The following is a 6,232-nucleotide window of genomic DNA, read 5'->3' as shown; positions in this document are numbered from 1 at the left end:
AAACTACTGAGGAACTGTGAGTAGAACATTACTAGAACTTGCACAATGTTGGGGGACATTCAAGTTCTAGCCCCAGAGTGTAGAGACCTCCCAGAGAAGTCACAGTGCTTAGAAGAAATCCCAGAAAGGCCAGGCCTTAGGAGAAGGGCAAATTTATCTCTAGAGTAAAGGTTACCCTAGACCTGCCCTAACAAAGTTTAAAAATAAGACCCAAAAGAATCAAGCTGCCTTGATTTAATTTCCATCCAGAGCAAAATTCAATACTCAAGAAAGACAATAAAAACCAAACACTCAACAACATACAATCTATAATGTTTAGCATCAACTCAGAAATGCCTACATATAAAGAAGCTGGAAAGTGTGACCCATAACCAGGAGAAGAATAAGCCAATAAAAACAGACACAGAAATGACAGAGATAATGGAATTAACAGACATGAACTTTAAAACAAGTATTATAAATATGTTCATAGATTTAAACGCAAGTATGGATAAAGTGGGGTAACAAGTAAAGAAACACAATAAAGATTGGAAATTTTATGAAAGAACATAAAAAGACCAAAGAGAAAACCTAGAATTAAAAAAAAAAAAATCTGAAGTAAAAATTTCACTGGATGATCTTAACTCAGCAAAGGGAAATATCAGTGAATTTGAATACAGGAAACTAGAAATTAGCTAAGCTGAAACACAGACAGGAAAAGGTTGAAAAAATTGATAGAGTCTCAGTGTAGAAGTTAAATGCATGATAGCAATAGAAAAAAAACAACAGTGGGGAAAATTTAAGTTCCTATGTTTTACACAAGGTGGGCTGATATTAATTCAAGACAGACTATAAGTTAAGGATTCATATGATAAGTCCCAGAACAATCATTAAAAAATAAATAAAATGAGGTACAAATAATAAGCCAACGGAAGATATAAAATGGAATAATAATCACTCAATCCAAAATTAGTTTGAAAAGAGGAAAAAAGGAACAAACTATAGATGGGACAAATAGAAAACAAATAGCAAGATACCAATCTTAACTCAAACCATTTAAATAAATACATTAAATGTAAATGGACTAAATATTTAATTTAAAAGGTGAAACTGTCATACTGTGTTTAAAAAGCATGACTCAGTATGTGTTATTTACAACAAACTCACATATAATATAAAGACACAGACAGCTTAAAGGTAAAAATGTGGAAAAAATACATACCATGAAAACACTAATCATAAGAATGATGAACTGCGTATATTAATACCAGACAAAGCTGACTTCAGGAAAAGTAGTTTTACCAGAAATAAAGACAATGGTGATATAAGTGTCAAATTATAAAGAAAACACAGTAATCATAAAAGGGTATGCATCTAATAACAATATCAGAATACATGAGGAAAAACAGGATGGAAAAGGAGGAAGCAACAGACAAATTGACAATTACAGCTGGAGATTTCAACACTCTTATCTCAACAATTGATAGAAAAACTAGACAGAAAATCAATAAGCATACGGAAGATTTGAACCATTCTAATGACCAACACAACCTGATTTATATGTATAAAACACTCCTCCCAACAGTTGGAAACTTCACATTCTTTTCAAGTGATCACAAAACATTGCCAAGATAAACCCCTTGTTGAACCATAAGACAAGTCTAAACAAATTTAAAATAATATAAATCATTTAGAGTAGGTTCTTAGGATTAAATTAGAAATCAGTAACAAGGCATTTGGAAAATCCTCCAGTATTTAGAAGTCAATCAAAATACTTCTTATTAAACCACAGGTCTAAGACAAAATTAAGAGAAAATTTGAAAGCATTTTTAACTAAATGAAAATAAAAACACAACACATCAAATTTGTAGGATGAAGTCAAAGCACTGTTTAGAAAGAAAACTCCAGTTTTAAATGCTTATGTTAGATGATAAAAATGGTTTAAAAGTTGTAACCTAAGGGTTTCCCTGGTGGCGCAGTTGTTGGGGGTCCGCCTGCCGATGTGGGGGACATGGGTTCGTGCCCTGGTCCGGGAGGATCCCACATGCCGCGGAGCGGCTGGGCCCGTGAGCCATGGCTGCTGGGCCTGCACGTCCGGAGCCTGTGCTCCGCGGCGGGAGAGGCCGCAGCAGTGAGAGGCCTGCGTACCGCAAAAAAAAAAAAAAAAAAAATTGTAACCTAAGATTCCACCTTAAGAAGTTAGAAAAATCCAAAAAACTAAGCCCAAAGCAAGAATATACTAGGAAATAATAAGGATAAGAGCAGAAGTCAATTAACTAGAAAACTGCTAAATAATGAAGAAAAAAATAATAAAATCACAAATTGGCTTTTTAAGAAGATTAATAAAATTGATAAACTCCTACCTATACTAATCAAGAAGAAAGAGAAAATACAAATTATCAATATTACAAATGAAAGAAGAGATATTAATATAGATCATTCAAACTTAAAAACTTGATAAGTGAATATTATGAACAACTTTATGAGAATAAATTTGAAAATTTACATTAAAAGGACAAATCCCTTGAAAATACAAATTACTAATGCTAACATAAGAAGAAATAAAAAAATCAGACTAGCTCTATATCCATTAAGAAATTGATTCATAATATAAATATCTTTCCACAAAGAAAACTCCAGACTTGGATGACTTCACTGGTGAATTCTATTAAACAATTAAGAAAGAAATAATACAAATTGTACACAAACTCTTACAAGAATATACAAGGAGGGAACAGTTCTCAATTCCTTTTATAAGACCAGTATTACCCTGAAACCAAAACCACTTAATACATTAAAAGAAAAGAAAATTACAGATCAATACCTCTCATTAGCATAGATACAAAATTCCTTAAGAAAATGCTAACAACCCCCATCCAGCAATACATAAAAAGGCAAATACATCATGAACTAATGGGATTATCCCAGAAATGCAAAGGTGTTTTATCTTTCAAAATAAAATTGATGTAATTCAACATATTGATGGGATAAATAAAAATTATTTATCTTATTAGTTGAAGAAAAAGCATTTAATTAAATTCAGCGCCTAATAATGTAATGGTAATGATAATAATAATAGGAGGAGGAGGAGGAGGAGGAGGAGTAACCACCAGAAAATTAGAAATGGAAAGAAATTTCCTCAACCTCATAAAGGTCATTTACTTTTAAACATACAGGAAGCATCATGTTTACTTAATTGTAAAATATTGAATGATTTCCCCTTAGATAGGAAACAAACAAGGATGTCTATCCTACTCACTCTTGTTCATTATTGTACTAGATGTTCTAGTCAGTGCAATAATACAGTATAAAGAAATAAAAGGCATTTAGACTGAAAAGAAAAAGCAAGCCTATCTTGAATTGTAGATGGCATGATATATGTAGAAAAATCTAAGGAATCTAGCCCCCCCCAAAAAACCCAAAACAACAAAAAAACCTACTAGAGCTAATAAATGAATTTAGTATTACCATAAAATTTAATTTCTATACACAAATGTCAATTGTATTTCTACACATTAGCAATAAAAAATGAACTATAATCATACCACTTACAGTATCATCAAAAACATGAAATGTTTGGGAATAATATAACAAACATTTCAAGAGTTATGCATTAGAAATTTCAAAATATTGTTGAGATAGATTAAAGAAGACTAGGTAAATGAAGAGATATACCATGTTCATGGATTAGAAGGCTCAACGTTGTTAAGGCGTCTGTTCTTAAGTTGACCTATAGATCACACAATCTCAATTTTTAGAATCCAGCAGGCTTTTAAAAAATAGAAATTGATATGTTGATTCTAAAATGTATTTGGAAATGCAAGGACTTAGAATAGCCATAATAATTCTGAAGAGTATAACACAGCTGTAGGACTCACAGTACCTGATTTCAATACCTATTATGAAGTTATAGAAATTAAGACAGTGTGATATTGGTATAAATATTAACAAATAGATTAATGGAACAGAATTTTAGAAAATAGACTCAAACTTATATGATCTATTAATATTTGAACAAGGTGCTAAAGTAATTTAATGAGAAAGAAAATTATTTTTAACAAATAGTTCAAGAATGCTGGCTATCTATATGGGGAAAGAAACCTTTACTTCATACCATACAAAAAAATTAATTTGAGATTGATTATAGAGCTAAACCTAAAAACCTAGAACTCTACAACTCTAATATTCTAGAAGAAAACATTGAAGAATGAATTCATTAATGATTTGGGGATAAATAAATACTTCTTAGATACAAACCAGAAAGTACTAAATATAAAAAAGAAAATTGTTAAGTTGATCATCAATTAAAACATCTATCTGTATCTACCTTTCTATCTATCTACCTATTTGTCATACATATCATATACATGTCATATATATGACAAAAGACTTGTTTTCAGAATATATAAATGGCTTCAACTCAATAATAATAATACAACCAATTAATTGAGTATAAGGCATTACACAAAGAAGACTATATGACTGGTCAGTTAGCACTTGAAAAAGTGCTCCTATCATTAGGGAAATTTGCTTCAGGGAAATGCACATTTGTCACAATGAGAACCACTATGCACCTGGTAGAATGATTAAAAGACCAACCATATCAAATGTGAGGATGTGGAGCAACTAAAACTTTTATACATTGTTGATAGAAGTGTAAAATGGTATGGCTACTTTTGAAATTAGTTTGAACACTTTTCACAAAATTAAACATAGACGTACCCTAGGACCCAGCAATTTCACTTCTGGATATTCACCCAAGAGAAAGGAAAACAAATGTACACAAACAGATATGTACAAAATGTTCATAGCAGCTTTATACATGATAGCCCAAAGCTGGTAACAACCATAATGAATGCCACTGGAAAATGGATAAACAAATTATTGTGTATCCATCTAAGGTGTGTCTACTTAGCCGTAAAAGAAATGAACTACTGATGAATGCAACAACATTAATGCACCTCAGAGACATTTGAGTGAAAGACGCCAGGTCCCAAATAGTATAGATTGCATGATTCCACCTATACCAAGTCTTAGAAGGGGCAAAACTAATCTATGGTGATAGAAATGAGAACACTGATTGCCTCTGGGAGTGGGAGTTGGCAATTGATTGGGCAGAAGTACGAGGGATGTTTTGGCAGTGATGGATATGTTCTAAGCAGTTAGTTCTACTATAACACTTGTTTCGAAATGTGAATTTGTTCCCGTGCAATTGACACATTAGGGGAAATTTTGAGTGTGACGTGGACTTTTCATTTGCTTATGTGTGATGCTGTCTGCAAGAAACACTAGGTGAATGCAAAAAACTGCATCCAGCTAAACTGAGCTGCTTAGGAAAACACAAATCTCACACAAAGGAACCCACCTCAAACATCTACGAGCTGCCTCAGTTTATCTCTTGTATTCTGAGTCACAACCATCCACGTCTGGTGTTACATATTTCTGTCTCATTTCAGGTAACCCTCTTTCCTTCACTTCATAATCACTCACAAATTGCAACCCTTCTGATGCCCACTTCCATAAGCAAATTTTAGGTCTTTTTCAAAGTAAAGTGCCATATTTATTATATGAACTTCTTATAATAACTTCTTTATGAACTCCTTAATCACCAAACATGTGTAAAACTGCACTACTATTTTTATTAGGCTCTTATTTATTTATTTATTTTTAACATCTTTATTGAAGTATAACTGCTTTACAATGGTGTGTTTCTGCTGTATAACAAAGTGAATCAGCTATACATATACATACATCCCCATATCTCCTCCCTCTTGTGTCTCCCTCCCACCCTCCCTATCCCACCCTTCTAGGTGCTGATCTCCCTGTGCTATGCGGCTGCTTCCCACTAGCTATCTATTTTACATTTGGTAGTATATATAAGTCCATGCCACTCTCTCACTTCGTCCCAGCTTACCCTTCCCTCTCCCCATGTCCTCAAGTGCATTCTCTACATCTGCGTCTTTATTCCTGCCCTGTCCCTAGGTTCTTCAGAACCTTTTTTTTTTTTTTTAGATTCCATATACATGTGTTAGCATACGGTATTTATTCTTCTATTTATTTTTACGTGTCACTGACAAAGTGTTTGAATGTTTTACCCTAGTCCCATTTTTAGCATAAGACTTATGATGTGATGTTTCTTGCATGATTTTGCATGGCAATGTTGATTTTTAGGAATGCATAATTTAGCATTGTAGCAGAATTGACTGTATCTTGTTGGGGTATGGCTCATACAAGTTAATTCAATGGTCAAATC

Source organism: Physeter macrocephalus, chromosome 16, assembly GCF_002837175.3.
Source record: "Physeter macrocephalus isolate SW-GA chromosome 16, ASM283717v5, whole genome shotgun sequence".
In the NCBI taxonomy this organism is placed as follows: Eukaryota; Metazoa; Chordata; class Mammalia; order Artiodactyla; family Physeteridae; genus Physeter; species Physeter macrocephalus.
The sequence above is the reverse complement of the archived record's forward strand: the minus strand, read 5'-3'. Positions refer to the sequence as shown.